General features: G+C 45.1%; 1 protein-coding gene across 11 annotated transcripts in view; it reads left to right on the top strand.

Moving 5' to 3' along the window:
• The first annotated feature begins 10,650 nt into the window (after positions 1–10,650).
• The window catches only part of NIN (ninein), a 98,485-nt gene continuing 92,136 nt past the window's right edge, over positions 10,651–16,999 (top strand). For 9 of the 11 annotated variants that reach the window (XM_027065693.2, XM_027065692.2, XM_027065691.2 and 6 more), the window contains exons 1-2: positions 10,740–10,816; positions 11,286–11,339. The gene's annotated coding sequence lies outside the window, so the exon portion shown is untranslated. Of the gene's footprint in view, positions 10,817–11,285; positions 11,340–15,099; positions 15,161–16,999 lie in introns of those variants that run through there. The other 2 variants (XM_027065687.2, XM_053224444.1) reach the window with 2 other exon arrangements.

Here is a 16,999-nt window from a genome sequence, read left to right as displayed (position 1 = left end):
TCCTCACGTGTTTCTGGAAGTGGGGGAGGGAGGACTGGAGGAACCAAGGGAGGAAGGAAAAGAGGGAAGGAGGGAGGAAAAGAGAATGAATGAATAAATACAATTAATGTCCTCTTTCTCTTGTTCTTTGGATTTTCTACCTTCTCTTTCTGTATCATTTCTATGGGTAACTTGGTTTCTAAAATCTTTAACATCTTACCTAAGATAGAAGGATGTGTTAGTTTCTCTAACTATCAGGGGTTCTCAAAGAGAAGACTCTAAATGTAACATTGTTACAGAGTCAGGAAGCCTCTATGTTGCCCTATAATTCATTTGGCTTTTGAAACAACCTTATAATCATATAAAGTAGATTGTTCCTCAAATTGAAACACTTTTTAAGAATTTGGACTTGTGCTTTTTCTTCTAATTGTGCTGCTTGCAATGTCAATACAATTCATGGACATATTGATTTATTTCTTTTTAAGTCAGCTCAAGCCCATAAACAAATGAACAGCAATAATTAAGGAAATAGCCACTGTCAGTTGATGGAACTGTTTCTTAAGGAGTCCCTCCTCCAGCAACGTGTTGCGGTAGACAGATAATAGGTCACAAACACTGAAAGCGCTATTTTTCTGCTTGTATTTCAGCGCCAGCATCATAGGGCTCTGCTTTCATAGATTGCTCCGAACAGTCACACAGATGTAATACATCAGATCTAATCTTTAAGCCATATCCACCCCACTCTAGTTTTAATCAGCAAAATAAAATCCTGGCGAAACTGAGTCATTACACTGTTGTGACCAGTGAATATTAAGTGTTCTTATTCTTAAAAGGTGTCCAGGTTTCTATGGTTGATTTTGTTGTTTTGATTTCTATCCAGAGAGCTAATTTTAAAAAGTGTTTCTTTGGTCTAACCTTGAACTGGAACTTCACGAGTCTCTGAATATTCCAGTTGTTCCTAATATCCCTTTTTTTTCTTTGTTCTTTATTCCCAGATGAATTTTCAGATTTCATTCAAATTTCTTTGAGTTATTAGGGATTATTTTTTCAGATGTCTCATCCAATTTCAACATATCTAAAAATGAAGTCACTGATTTCTCTCCCCCATCTGTCTTTCTCTCCTCCTAGGTTCTGTCTCTTGGTTGATGGCGCCATCATTCACTCTTTGATCGAAACCAATATTTAGTCACTTTTGATGGCTGTTTTCCCACTTACATCTAGTTAGTTGATAAGTCCATTCATTCAACCTCTAGATCCATCCTTCCCTTTTCATTCTCGTGCCCTAAGTCAGTCCCTCATCATCCTCACCCAGAATATTGCTGTAACAATCACCCCTCCCAGCTGGCTTCCATTGTTTATCTCTTACCCCACCAACCCATTCTTTATATTTCCATCCAATTATTTTCTTAAATTTTTTTAATTTTTAAAGGTTTACTTATCCATCTTTGTCTGGGAGGGGGGGGAGGATCAGAGAAAAAGGGAGAGAGAAAATTCCAAGAAAGACCCACACTCAGGGTGGAGCCCAACATGGGGCTCCATCCCATGCCTATGAAATCATGACCTGAGCTGAAATCAAGAATCAGATGCTTAACCGACTGAGCCACCCACACGCCCCTCCATTCAATTATTTTCTGAAAGGATGTATCATGTTTCTTCTCTGCTCAGAAACCTACAATCACTCACTATGGCCAATTTTTTTAAAGTCCAAACTCCTTAATAACATTCAAGACTCATCTTCACTTAACTCCCAGCCTACCTTAGCAGTCCCATCTCCCATCAGTCTCCACCATTCCCTTCCTTAGTGCTGCACATATATGTACTTTCCTCAGGTTTATTGTGACACTTCTCAGTTCTGTCTGCCTGGCAAAATCCAAATTACCCTTCAAGGCCTGGCTCAAATACCCTCCTTTTATGGAAAGGTCCTTGATCTCCAGGCAGAATTAGTCAGTCCTTCTTTGCTGTCTTAGCATTTTGTTTCTGTTCTTATGAAGTGCCTGTCTTACTTAGGTCAGGCTCCCAGAAGCAGATCCTGAGAGGAGGATTTGTAGCGAAGTGTTTTATTAAGGAAATGTTCCCTGAAGGGATTGGCAAATGAAGGAGAGAAGGAGACGGACAAGAGAAAGGGACTGAGCAAGAGTGCCTTTAGACAGAGTCCCAGAGGGAGTTCTCCACCTCATTCGGTAGGGAAAGCCTGGACATTAGTTTGTGTCCTGCTGTAAGGCCAGGCGGCTGAGCCTTTTTATCCCTACACTGAACAGTCACTGGTAAGCAACTCAGCTCCCAAGCATATCCCACTCTCTGACTGTGTACACAGTACTCAAGGGCAGCCACTCCAGGAGAGCCATAGGTGCAAGCCATTGGAAGCAAAAGTATGTCAGAGCTGATGGAGGAGAACGGGAATGGTAAAAAGGGGTCCCCAGGCATTTGAGAAGAGGCAGACCACGTCAGCTATCCTTCTCACTATCGTCTATCTTGTTTCTACCCATGCATCTCCAGCCCCAAGATAGTGAATTCCTTGGGAGAAGAGACCCCTTCTTAGTTGTCCTATTTCCCTACAGCAGAGAGGATGTTACCTCCCACCTGGAAAGTCTTAAATAGCATTTATTGCTTCAAATTGAATACTCCTTTTGTAGGTCTTGTGCAACATTTGTGCTGCTACTGATCATATTGCTGAGATTTTTTTTTTCCACCTGAGCTGGTTTTAGCTCAATAATAAAAGATAGAGAGGGCTTCTGGGGTTTCACAACCTAAGGCTCAACTTTTCACCTTGCGCTTTTCTTCCCAGGGCCACGATTTGCTCAGCATATCTCTTCCTAAATTCCAAGACAGGCTTCTTGCTCTGTTCAGTCAAGACTGCCAACCCAGGAAACATTTTCGAAAGATCACAGTCAACGTCATTGCCAAAAGAAGAAGTTCTTGGCACGCAAAGAACCGGGTTCAATATGAGATGCCAGATGGTGATTTCAACTTCAGCTGAATTCCTGCTGGAAAAAACTGTTTGAACTGCAGATGAGAAAAGATGCTATGACAAATTTCCAAGCGTTAGGAACTTCAGAGGGAAATGGCAAGTGTTGATACACCCCCCCACCCCGTCCCTCCAACCACACGCACACATACCATAGAACTACTTACTACCTGCATCTGGTAGTTAAGATTCCCACAAAGATGCCTCTGCTTTTTAAGAAGATTAAGCCATGTCTTGATTTTTACTACTATTAAAGTATATTAACTGAGTCCATTGAAAGCAAATACTATATGATTCCACGTGGTGTTTTTCAAAGGATGTGTCCCCTTAGCATCTGCGGTGAGCTTTTTTGGTATCTGGAGGTGGTTCTCATTCCTCTCTACTAATAACTCCATTATTAAACCAATTAATAATCAGCATGTCTCCCCTCTCTATTTTCAAATTACAGGGAATATATATGAACTATAAATTGATGGTGCTCTGCCTAGATGCTCTTGGGTCCCTGAGTTACTGGTGCAGGAGATCAAAAGCCTAGCTCCCCTGAGTCAAATCAGGGCACATTCTGGAATGTGGTTTATGCTCCAAAGCTCCTCTCCAGATCCGGATGAGGTTGGGGCTTTGCCTGAAAGTGGACCCTCAGCTGGCTCCTTCTCTTCTGCTTTCCCTGTCTTGCTCCTCCCTCCCCTCCTTCTTCTCTTCTCCACCACGCTCCCTTACAGAATGAAGGAGTATCTCTTTAACAACATTCTTGCACACAAATCCTCATCCCAGGGTCTGCTTCTGGGGAAATGACTTAAAATTCTGTGCAGTGGAAAATTTCATTTCATGCTAATATAAAAAAAAAGTTATTTCCTGCTGATAGATAGAAGAGTCACTGTTTCTGGAGCAAGGAATGTATGCATATCTATTTTATCAATCAAAAGCTCAGAAGGAAATAGTGGATGAGCTCAAATTAGGTATTTGGAGAATAGTTAATAAGGAGACTAATTACAAAGGGGTGGGTTGGGTGCAGAGAAACAAGGATAGGGCCTGCCTGGAAACTGGTAACAGGGGGTGCTGTTACCAAGCCCCACTGATATCTGGAAAACTGGTGACAGAGTTGTGTGGAGAGGACTGTGGCAGAAGCTGTGGTCTTAAGGGATGCAACCAGCCTACAGAGACCCTATAGGGGGCAAGCTGGCCAAATAAATACCCCAATTTCATGTCCCTTCATTCCTCCAATCTTTTGCCAGTGACCCCATGAGCTAAACCTAATGGGAAGCCAGATGCAAAAGGGCCCCTTCATGCAGCACATCTAAGCTGGCCTCTTAGGTCATGGGGCAGGTGGAAAAGGGCAGAGAGGGCATCCAGAGGGACACACAGAAGCTCTCCAGCACACCCACCTACCTATTCCCCCCGTCTCTCTCTCTCTTTCTCTCTCTCTCTCTCTCACACAGAATTTGCCTGTTCTTGACTTTGACCTCAGAGCAGACACACATAAAATAGGCCCTAATTTGTCTCTCTGCTGATCTTGTTTTCTTTTATCTTATTTATAGTTTAGGGACCCAGAGATAGGCCGATGATGTTGCTCATCACACAGCCTATCAATAATCAAGAATCAGAAAAAATATATTTTTATTTTTTATTAAAGTCTGGGCGTGGTATCTGGGCATCTCCACAGTAGCCTCCAAAACCCCAGCCTCTAAGATGGCATTTTTTTTTGTAGATTGAAATATGACTCACAGAACTCACTACCATAAAATCTATCATCACTTACACCTCCATACTTTGGTGGAAAGAGCTCTAATTTATATCCCATACCCATTTTCTCCCAATTGAAAACAAAATACAAATCAAAGATTTATGTGGGTTTTTTTTTTTTGGTAATAGCATATTTAATTTCTTTCTCATCAATCCAAAAATGTCCTCATTATTCAGTTTACTCCCAAATGTCCTCATTATTGGAAGCCATGCTCTCTTACTATTGGTCTCATTTTCTGTTTCTGAAATGGTCATTTTCCTCCCAAGCAGCTTTGGCCTGGTTCAGAATAGAAAGCACTGAAAAATGTGCAGATTGAAGACAAACGGTCACTCAGTTACTTCAAGGTCTTTGAGATTAATCATGGAAAGCAACATCCTGGTCTTTGGGATGCTGGCAGGAGCTGATGCGGGTGAGATGAAGGATAGATGATGGAGAAGAACCACTTGCACAATGCCCAGAGGACAGGCCTTCTGGGCCCCTAGCCCTCTCTCTGCTGGGTGCCCTGCAGACCCAGATACAGCCGAGCACAAAACAGGTAGGCTGTGGGAACACGCATTAACAAACGGCCTGCAGGGCTGTTGTTGCTATGTATTAAAATCGTATATTTTAGACTATTGTCTTCTGAAATTTTATTTTTAAGATACTATTGGGGGGGTGTCCCAAGGTTTTGGAGGGTGGTGATTTTTAAAAGTATCTTGAGGGGCGCCTGGGTGGCTTGGTCGGTTAAGCGTCCGACTTCAGTTCAGGTCATGATCTCACGGTCCGTGAGTTCAAGCCCTGCGTCGGGCTCTGTGCTGACCACTCAGAGCCTGGAGCCTGTTTCAGGTTCTGTGTCTCCCTCTCTCTCTGCCCCTCCCCTGTTCATGCTCTGTCTCTCTCTGTCTCAAAAATAAATAAACAGTAAAAAAAATAAAAAAAAATCTTGAAACACTGTGTTTCATTTTGAGGCAGCTGTTTGCATCATCCACAAACCCTCCCGGAATGTAAGTGCCAAGGGTGGTCGGTCCAGCCTGGGGAGTCTCATGCAATCACTGTGAGATCAACTTGAGCAAGGCCCCCAACCGTCACAAATTCCTTGTGAGAAGGAACAGGGTTAGATGCACTTAGAATCTTCTTCTTGTTCTAACATTGCACTGTGGGTAGAGTAGCCATTGGCCACATGTGACTAGTCTGAATTGAGACGTGCTGTCAGTACCAAATACTCACCACATTCAAAGACTTAGTACAAACACTAATGCAAGTTATATCATTAAAAAGTTTTGATATTGGTTACATGTTGAAATGATAAAAATTTGAGTTTGTATTGGGTTAAATAAAATATAACAATTCTACTAACTCACTGTTTAAAATGTGGTTACTAGAAATTTTGGAGTTATACATGTGACAAATACTTGTATTACATTTCTATTGGACAGAACTATTTTTAAAATTTATTCAGTTGTTACCTATTTTAAAATATAGGTTTCTGGATTCCAATGTCTTCTGGATGCACATCAAAGTCTAGAAAACTTAAAGGAGTCTTGCTTGGGAAAAAATATTACATCATTTTCCACTCAAAAGTCTTTTTTTTAAAAAGGTAAAAATGTCATGCCATGTTGGCTAAGTGTTCAAGAGATTGTGAGGGGAAAGAACACCAATGTTTCTTAAACTAGAATTTCATTCTCTTTTACTTTGAGTGAAGCTGGAGTGTCAATCTTCGGGCACTTATAGTTTTTAGAACAGTAGAACATTTCCAGATTCCAGATACATGAAAATCGATCCTTGCCAAAGTGAAGAGCAGACCTCCTCCCCTGCCACGCACACAGGCAACATCTCTTCTCCATGTGAGCACCAACCAAGTGTTTGGAAAGCACCTACATGCTCAATTCATGAACTCCAGAAAGCACATGTCCAATAATCACTTCCTGTTGTGCATTACCCATTGGGTCAGCTAAAAGACAGTAGACAGAGACAGGGTATCAAATATTCCTTAGGACTGATGAGCTGGGCAGAAAAAGCAGCACAGAGGAGATTCACAGGGGAGCACATAAGAGTTGAGTAGAAGGAGGGTAGGTTGTCTGGAGACACTGAGCATCCATTCATCTGCAGGGATCAAGTGGATGCTTGCCTACCAGGAAGGATATCTAGGACCCGACACAGAAGCCCATGGGCTGAATGACCTGACAGAAGCCATGTTTTAGGGGACTCATCCCTCTCTTCCCTGTCATGCTATATATGCATATCCTTCCAATTGGATTAGATTAGAATCCTGTGCTACCTCACATTATTCCCTTACTCTCTCCTGTGCATGTTTTTACTTCCCCAAGGGAGAATAATACATTCAAGGGCAAGAGCCAAAGTTGATGGTTCTTTTGAATAGCTCATGATTTCCAGGACAGTAGTAGGCACAGACTATGTACTTAGTGCTTACTTTAAAATAATAATAATAATAATAATAATAATAATAATAATAATAGATTGTGCTGAATCCATGTATCCTCTTCTTTCATATATTTCATGAAGGAAAATGGAGAATCATAATTCCAAATGAGGGTTCTTCAGGGGCAAGAGTGTAAATCAGTTTGCCTTCTGTCTACTTCCTTGGCATCTTCCTGGGTTCTTAACCACCACCATTTTGTCACTGACACTTTCTCCTAGCCTTTGACTTACATATCTGGATGGAACCCAAATTTCCCCTTTCCTCCTTTCACCACCCATTTCCTTGGGTTCTTGGGGGACAATATGATGTCCCTTTCATCCAGACAGTCCCTGGCTTGGACTATAACTGATAATCTGCTTTAACCATTGAGCCCCACCTGAGGCAGCTTTGCAACTTACCTGAAGTTTGTTCTGATTACTTCACATGGTCAGAGAAATAAGAAAAACATTTATTAAACAAGTGTAGAAGCAGCTGGGAGTTCTACAGCATGACAGAAGAGGTGTTTTGTTTTTGTTGTTGTTGTTTGTTTACTGTGCTGTAAGAAATAACTTACATCCAACTGTGACTTTGGGTTAGGGTAGAATGAGTTTGGTTACAACTATCTGCTTTCCTTGCCCAGGAAAAAAAAAAAAAAGATAACTCTGTAGATCCTGGGAAATTTACAAAGCCTGAATTTTCTTTCTCCTTTAAAAAAAAATAATTTTTGTTGTTATGACTCTAAACTATTCATTACAAAGTTACTTCAAGAAGAAACCAGAATAAATTTCTCTTCCCTAGATTATTCCTTGGTTAACTTTTTAGAGCTTTTACTTGAGAAAGCCAGTCCAATACTGAAAAACATTGCAGAAAAGCCACTCAAAAACATCATCTACAAATACTTTAAGGATCCTGAGTCCCTGAACAAGGCTCTTTGTGGGAGTTAATATCAGAGGCAAATAAATTACAACAGATAAAAGTGAAATGTGGTCTGTAAAGGCTGGGTAAATGTTTATGCTTCTTTTCATTTTTCCTCCTATTGTATATAATGTAGAATTGGAGCTTAGCTACTATTTCTGCTGTTATCTTCATTTTTTTTTAACAGAGAAAAGCTTAAGTGATAGGTTCTAAGGTAAGTCCTTGCTTTTTTGCAGTGACTCTAGACATACCAAGATTAACCTTCCACTCTGTGTAGCCTAAATTTCAGGCACATGGTATTAAATTATCTGCCTTGGTAGGATTATCCTTGCAAAGCTACACCACCAAGTCCTCATGCCTCACACTCTCCCCTCCTTTGTAGCAAGGCTGGGGGTTGAATGTGATTTCAAGTTTCTAGACCCAGCATTAACTCCGCCCCATTCACTCCTCTTAAGAAAGAGTATCTCGTGTTTCTCAAATCACACAACCCCCACCAATTCTGACCTTTCTCTACAGGGAATGAATGCCACCTCCCACAACCGTGGCTCCCAAGAACAATCCACACCTTAAGGATTCTTGCAGGTAAAAGGGATGCTTGGAGAGAGAACCAGTAGGATGAGGCTCCCATGGCAGAGATTAGGTGAAACAAAGAAACATCTCTTCATTCTTACCTTCTAAGACTGTTGGCTGTTTTCCTCCCCGATGAACATTCTTCTCTTATTTATGAGATGACACCTATGTAAGTATTCTGGCAACAAGTTAGTTATTCACTTAACAGTGTGTGTTGTATAATTATTACTGGATAGAACAACTGTGCACAAAGTACATGAGTGTGTGTGTGTGTGTGTGTGCGCGCGCGTGCATGCACAGGAGTATTAAAAAAGGGTGGGGGGAGGAGTATGTATTGCAAGAAGAGAGTTTGGTTCTAAAATAAGGCAGAACTGTTTTAATTTTTTTTATGTTTATCTTTGAGAGAGACAGAGCACGAGCAGGGGAAGGGCAGAGAGAGAGAGGGAGACGCAGAATCAGAAGTAGTCTCCAGACTCTGAGCTGTCACAGAGCCTGATGTGGGGCTCAAACCCACGAACGGTGAGATCATGACCTGAGGCGAAGTGACTGAGCCACCCAGGCGTCCCAAGACAGATGTTTTAAATAACAAACTTTTAGTTAGGGCACAACTATAGATTCACATTAAGTTTTAAGAAATAGTAGAGAGTAATCCCTTATAGACCTTCTACCCAATGGTAATATTTTGAATAACTGTAGCACAATGTCACAACCAGGAAACTGACATTAATACGATCCTAGGGCCTTATTCAAACGTCACTAATTTTACATATATTCATTTGTGTATTTGGTTTGGTGCAATTTTGTCACGTGTGTAATCTGATTTTGAAGCTCAGCTGTGTTATGTACTAGCTGCAAGATCCTGAGCAAGCGCCCTAGTTTTTCTGAGGCCCAGTGTCCCCATCTGCAAAATGGGCATCATAAGGTCTGTCTCCTAAAGGCGGTGCGAGGATTAGGTAAGATCATTTCTGCTAAGTTTCCAGCACACGGGGTTCTCATTGAATGATAGGTTCCTTCCTGCCTACCCCTCGTTCTTTCAGTAGCAAGGGAAGAGTCTCCAGTTTCTTGCTGAAATAACCAGACTTGTGGGTTATAATAAATCAGGCGGCTTCTTCTTCCAGGCCAACACATTGAACTCTGCTGTTGGAAGAGAGCACAATGGATGTCACCTGCCCTCAGCTGCTGCTTCTTGGCTTGGGCTTAAGATCCTGTTTGCATCCAGATCAGAAGTGTAGAGATGGGGGCGGGAGGAGTGAAAAAGGAGAGCATTTGGGGGAGCTGTGGAGTAGGGGTAGGAGGTGGTACACAGTGAACAATCGCTGGCTGGAGAACAACCAACTCCAAGGAATCTCCATCCTGTGTGGTTAGTGACTGAGGGCTGGATGTACCCGCGGAAGGCCTGATGCGGGTGGGAGCCTCTGAGAACATGGCGGGCAGGTGCGGAAGCCCGACTAGACCTGGCACGACGATCACACTTGTTCCAGAGTTCGGAGTGAAGTCTTAGAGCTCTTCGCTCTCCCGGGAGCCCTCTTCCAATGAGGGCCAAGGGCGCTCAAAGGCAGAGAAATCCAGGACCGCCTGGGGGCAAGAGAGGCACCTGAATCTCCTCCACCTTAAGGTCCCGCTGTCTGGAGGCGGAGGCCTTTCCTCCACGCGCAGAGGTGGCTGGCTGGGTGTCTCAGGCGCAGCGGGGTGTGAGCGGCGCGCTCGCAAGGAGAGGCTAGAAGGCAGGGGGTGGAGGGGCAGGGGGTGGAGGGGTGGGCGCACTAGCCCCTGCTTGACGGCGACCTGAGAGCGCCGATCCACCTGCGCCCCTAGAACCCTGCGTTTTCCAAGTTCAAATCTCCGAAGCGACCTCCCAGCGTCACCCAGCAGCCAACCCTGAACCGGGGTCCCCCCGTGTTCCCGCTACCTGAGCAATCCCCGGAACCCGGGGCCCTGTACCCGTCCGGGTGGGGGCCAGGGGCGGACCCCGCGGGGGCCGGGACACCGCGTGGCGCTCCTCCCTCGGCCGCCCGGGCGCCGCGGGCCGCGGAGGAGGAGCCGCGCCCCGGCCGGCGTCGCCCTGGCTCCTCCTCCCCGCGCGGGCCCGGCCCTTCCTCCCCCGCGTCCGAAGCTCCGGGTGGCCGCGGCCGAGCCGGGAGCCGAGCGCGCTGGGCGCGGCTGTCCCGCCACCGCCGCCTCCGAGCCCCGAGTGCGCCCGCGGCCATGGTCCCCGCGGCGGCGCCGGGCGCCTGAGCCCCGGGACGCGGTGAGCGAGGAGCCCGTTCCCGGGCCCCCCCCGCCCCGCGGCCTGGCGGGGGGGGGTGCGCGGAGGCCTCGCATTGCCCCCCGCGCCGTCGGCGAGGCCGCCAGGGCGGACCCCGCACGGGGACCGGCTGGGGCTTCCCCTCGGGAGTGCGAGGTCGGGGCGCGCGGGGCGCTCCCGGCGTGGGGGGGAACGCGGCGGAGAGGGGGCGCCTTCGCGGGCGGGAGGAGGGGCGGGCCCGGGCGGCGCGGGCTGCGCTGCCGGGGGGCGGGCCGGCGGGCGGGGAGGATGCGCGCAGCGGCCCCGGAGAGCCGCGCTTTTGTACGAGCCGGCTCCTTACATATGGAAATGACGCTCGCGCGGCTCCCCGGCCGCGTCCTTTTGAAGGACGCCCGCCCGGAACCGCGGCGCCGGCTGCGAAGTATTGTCCCGCTTCTTGAGCCCTAACAAAGCGTCCCCCTTCGCTTTGCAGAGCGCTGGAGGCGGGCGGCCGGCGGTGCGGGCGCGACGGAGAGGCCGCCAGAAGGTAGGCGAGGGCGGCGGGGGCCGAGAGAGCGCGCTGCCTGGTGACACAATGGGGGTGTCCGCCGGTTCCGGGGGCGCGCCGGGCGGGCGGCTCCGAGACGCATCTGCAGCACCGCTTTGGCAGGGACCGCGGCGGCGCGCCCGCCCTCGGGCCGCTCATCCGGGGCTGGGATCCCCCGCCACCCCCGTGGTCCCAGCCCGCAGCCGCGAGCTGAAAGCGGCTACTGTGTGTGGAACCAGGAGCGGACTGGAGTCCCGGAGCGCGCCGAAAGGGTGGCGGTTCGGTTGCCTGAACCACCCTGGCAGCCTTGGGATTGAGAAGCTGAAGTGAACCTGTCTGGGGGAAACCCGAGGTGATGAGCCTGGGTGCTCGGAGCTGCGGAGTGCTGTTGGGGGCCCCGAATGGGGGAATTTTAGAAGGTGCGCGGGAGAAATGCACATAGAAAGACTTCCCCGGTGCAATTGCTAAAAACGAAGGGGAGAGAAAAAAATGACACTGGGTTATTGCCTGAAAGCCTTGATCGCCAGACCAGCGGAATGGAAGTGTGGAGTGCAGCGTTCCAGGGTTCCAAGGGCTGGGCTTCTTCGGCTACCAGACCGGTCCCTGACAAAAGGACAAAGCTGATGGAAACACTTTCCTGTCGAAAGCTCTTTCTGTGAAGTTGAAAGCGAGATAGGAAGAGACGTTTTCCTAGCCTCTGCCCTGACAAACCCAGGTTAAGGTGCACGTGAAACAGGAGCTGGAAAGCTACCCTACCACGTACCTTGTTTTGACAACTTAGCTATAATGGGATCTTATGCCTTCTTAACAGGGGCAGGGGAATTCCTGAGATGGACTTGCCGTACAATTTCTGAGTTTTTGAAATCAAAACAGATTGCGTAGTTGTCTTTTGTGACTGACATGGTAGCTTTTTTGGATTAGAATCCTGATAAAGTCCATCATGGTGCATGGGCTAAGTTCCTGAGGCCATGGACGATTTCTCGGTTGGGCTCCCTTAAATATGTTAACATAAATTCATCCTGCTGCTTTCCAGAGGCTTGACAGTCTACAAGGAAATGTATTTTTTCTGTGTCAGCTTAATTTTATCTTGAATCTTCTCTAGTGGCTAGCGTAGGGGTGGATGACCTGAAATATTGGCAGATCTTGCCCTGGAGTTGGGGGGGGGGGTGTGTTTGTGATAATTTCCAGACTGTGTGTAAAAGTAACATTACAGGCTGGCTGAAAAACCAGTTTGTTGTAGTCTCTTCAGCTGTTGTCATTGTTTCTTAGGAAGAGTGACCTCCTGGGGAGTTTATTTGCAGGTTTGTTTATTTCCACCTGTTCTCTGGTGATTCCTTAGGGGAAAGCCTTCTGAACCCCCCCCCCCCCCCATAGGTAAAGGGTAGGACTTACAGATGTTCCAAATGTGTTGGACATCAACAGAGATATTGCCATGGCAGGAGAAAGCTTTAGAGGGCAATGGAAAGGAAGCCATCAGGGGTACAGTCTTCGCATTAAAATGTCACGGATCAGTCATTTTAATAGGCACTTGCTCAGAATAGCCGGTGTCTTTCTTCTTGTCCTTTTTCCATTTTAGATATGTGATGACCCTTAGTATCAAAAGATGTTAACTGTCACAGAGGGGGAGAACAGGGCACCAGTGAATTCTGAACAGCCAACCTTAATTTAATAGGCAATATTCTTATCGTAAGTCAAATGTTGTTAAAATAAATTGTTTTAAATGTCACTGCAAATGACTTTCTAAACTAACATTTCACCAATCTTGACGCTTCCATTTTGTGTTGGTAACGAAAATGCATTTTATCAGTCTTACCTTGAAAAAGGGTTGGCAAGTTTAGCCAGAGTATTCAAGTGGGATTCAAGCTGCCTAAAGCCTTCTCTCGGGGCGGGGGGGGGTTGTTTTTATAGATGCCAGTTCATCTGTAAGCCAATAAATTATGTGGTTTGAATTCTCGCTATTGAGCTTGCATCTGTTGGGCAGAGGCTTGTGGAGAGACTGAGGCTTACAAAAAGATGTCCTTATCTTATTTACGAATAAAATAGAACTTGAAAAAGATGGGAATGTAGAAGCAAGCAACTTTTTTTTTTTTTTTGAAATTAGGACACTTCTTTGTTGCAATGTATATCAGCAGTTAATCATTTATTCAAACTTTTGGGTGGAAAAATTACGAAGTGTTTGTGTTCTAATGTCCACATAAAAAACAAAGGTGGGAAAACCTGGTTTATAGATGAGGGAAGGGAAGCTCTTCCTCCGGGAACTGGAGTCATAGCCGCAGACATTCTGAATTAATTCAGGTACATGCGGCTTGCGAAGTGAATGTTGTTATAGGCAGTCTCTTTTCAGAAAGTAACAGGGGTGCCTGGGTGGCTCAGTCGGTGAAGCGTTGGACTCTTGGTCTCAGCTCAGGTCATGATCTCATGGTTTGTGAGATGACAGTGGAGAGCCTGCTTGGGATTCTCTCTCAGCCTCTTCCCGCTCTCTCTCTCTCTCTCTCTCAAAATAAATAAATAAACAAACCTGTAGCTCTGTTTTCTGCTTCTGTAATTTTACTTACTAGCGGATTACAGGTTACCGAAGCTACAAGGTGCTAGCCTAATGATTTTTATTCCTCCAGCTGCCCTGAGTTAACCACCTGATTGGTAATCCACATAGCCATTAGGTTTAACAAAAGCTTGTGTTTGGTACACTGCAATATACTAAATATTAAAATCCTAAAACCTTTTTTAATGTTTAATGTAGAATAAATGCTAGTAGGACATCCTTAGTTAAATTCAGTTTTATAGTGTAGATTAACAGAGGTTGTTATTTTCTTTCATATTTATTTAATGTGACTTTTTTTTTTTTTTTTTTTTCTGTGCAGTGGCATTTAAACTTTGGTGTTCTCTCTTTATGCCATGATTTTGTTCTGGGTGATATTCTTGTGCTTGCAGTATCCAGCTAGAAGTGAGATACTCTCTGAACCGAGAGGAGGCTACCTGACAGGAGTCATTTTGATGAGTAGCCATAGTTTTTGGCAGAAATATTTTATACAAATGTAACGTAAATACAGATATATAGATATGTAGATGAAAAAAGACTGTTGCTTTTTCTATTAAGCTCTTCCTGAACTTGAATTTATTCTTGTCACTATTTCATTTTATACTGAAATGAGTCCAAAATGTTAAGGCTGGAGATCTTTGCAATTAAAGTGTTTGCAGAAAAGAGGGAAGAAGAAACATTTTAATTTGATCATTGGCATTATGAGACTCTGACTTGCCAAATGGTGAAAGCTTAAAGGCATGAATGAAAAGCTTTCTCTAAGCAGGATTTGTTCATGTTCACCATTTTGGTTATAAAGTAACTAAATTAGTCACTTGGTGGCCACTGCCTGGTCCGCGGACCCCCAACAGCTATGTCTGAACACAAATCTGAAAGCATCTATTATGATACCTAAGGAAAGCGGCTGAGCCAGGAGGGGCCTCCAGACATTCCACATAGCTGTTCAGCTGCTGGACCATCTGGAGGGAAATAAAAGGCCTGGGCGAGGGGCTCTGGCATTGTGCTCATTTATTATTTGGTTTTCCCTTGCCAGACTTTGTCCCTTTTTCACTCCCTCTGGCCCAGAACAGACGTCCCCTTTGGCTGGGGTGCCATTCTTACAAGCTCCTTTCTGTGTACCTTGGATGCTGGAAAGTTCATAAGTTCATGTATCCACTTCATGTTGGCCTTATGTTGGGGACTTCATTATTCCAGCTGGACCTCCACCTATGTCTTTTCCAGGCCCAGTTGGCCCTGATTTCATCAGCCGGGGTTGCCAAGTGGAGTGCAAGGACACAGATCGGTAATGGCCATACCCGTCAGGGTCTGCACATTTTGGCAGCCTTGTTTGGAGTTATTTGGAAGGAAACTGTTCCAAATAGTTCTCATTATGGGTGGTTATTGGGTGGTAAATGTTGTGATTAATGGCTCGGTGCATTTGCCTCTTATTTAACCATCCTTAGTTAAAACTCCAAAATATTGCTTGCACCGACCGTTCTTTTCCAAAGGAATTGTAAAGGCTTCTGTCAATTTGATTGGGAAAGTAGATGGCGAAGAGGGGCCATGACCTGTGGGAGGCTTTATGAAACTGGAGTTATTCTTGGCAATTTGAAGGAGGGTTTATTACTCAAAGCCCAGCTCTCCGCATCTCTGAGTAAGATTTCTGTCACTGGTGGGTATAGGTAGACTTTAACTATGGAAAGCATTGATTGCACAGACCAGACATACTTAAGCATTTTGAGGAAGTAATTTAACAATTATCAATTTCTGTACTGTGCCCACTGTTGAAGATATGGAACTCTCCGTGGTCATTTTTATACAAAATTTTATTTCTTCTTTGCCCTAAATCCCAAAACTGCTTTGGAAAAAAGAGAATGCTCATTCCATACCTCTCTAGTGCCTTGTAATTATTCAATAAGTGGATTAAGAGAGGTAGGGAGGAAGAAACCCCATCCTTCCCCACTCCAATTTGGAGGGGTTTGTGGCCATCAGGTTTTCGCGGTGGTTTCTGGGACTTTAGTGGTTAGCTGATTAACACAGAAAGGTGGAGATAAGTGATTTGCCAGTGATGTCCTGTTCATGTGTTCTGTGTGCATCCACAGGACTGATAGTATAATTTAGAATCAGACCAGAGTTCTGATCTCCACTTCATCCCCATATTAGCACCGTATCCTTGGAGAAGTTGCTTAACTTTGCCAAGCCCCAATTTCTGCATCTTAAATGGGAATATGGTGTCTACTTTAAAGAATTAGAAGGATTAAATGAGATCATTTATGTAAAGTACTCAACATAGGCCAGACTTAGGTAGATGTTCAGGAGTTAAAAAAAAAAATTTTCTTCTTAACTCCCAACAATATTTCAGCCTTTCTGCTTTTGATTGATGTTAAATTTATCAATAATCTGCCTTTAAAAGTGGAAAAAGCCCTGAGCCTTACCTGCCACCATTGACCATTTAGTGATATAACAGCGTTTGTATACATAATACCTGGCCTGTGCTTTCTTGCTCTCCCAATGGCATTCCGCAGCTCCCGCTTTGCTTCTCTGAAAGCAGATCTAGGGCTGCTTGACTTCAGTTCACCCCGCCTTTGTCAGTCACAAGTATCTTCTTGGTGGTTTTCTCAATTCCTCTCTTGTATCAACTTTCTCTGGGGTCATCCTCTCACTTGCTTGCCATCTTTAACCCTCAGGACAGCCCTTCCAGATGGGTATTATTATTCCCATTCTATAAACAAGGGGACTTGGGACAGTGGTTTAGTACAGATTCTCTTCTGAAGTCACATCCTATAACCACCCCTCTCAAAAAAAAAAAAAAAAAAAATTACAGCCGAAGTTTATGAATCCATTGGTTTAATTACTAACTCCTTAATCAAACTCCGGACAGTTCTAGATGCTACAGGTTGGCAGTGGGTTCTGGCTTTCTGCTTCTGCTTGGTGATATCCAAGATGGAAAATGCCTTTGACAAAAGGGGTCAGATGGGGGAAGGAGAGGTGTGCTTGTGGAAGAAAGGGCATTTCAGAATCTTCATAGGCTCATTTCATCACTCATTCAGGGTAAGGTTCCACTCATGGAATCTCCCTACACTGAGTCAGTGTCTGGTGTGAGGAACAGACTGTGCTATGCATTTGGGGGAGGATATAAAAG

Source organism: Acinonyx jubatus, chromosome B3 (assembly GCF_027475565.1).
Source record: "Acinonyx jubatus isolate Ajub_Pintada_27869175 chromosome B3, VMU_Ajub_asm_v1.0, whole genome shotgun sequence".
In the NCBI taxonomy this organism is placed as follows: Eukaryota; Metazoa; Chordata; class Mammalia; order Carnivora; family Felidae; genus Acinonyx; species Acinonyx jubatus.
Note: the sequence above shows the minus strand (reverse complement) of the source record. Positions and strands in the feature narration are given on the sequence as shown.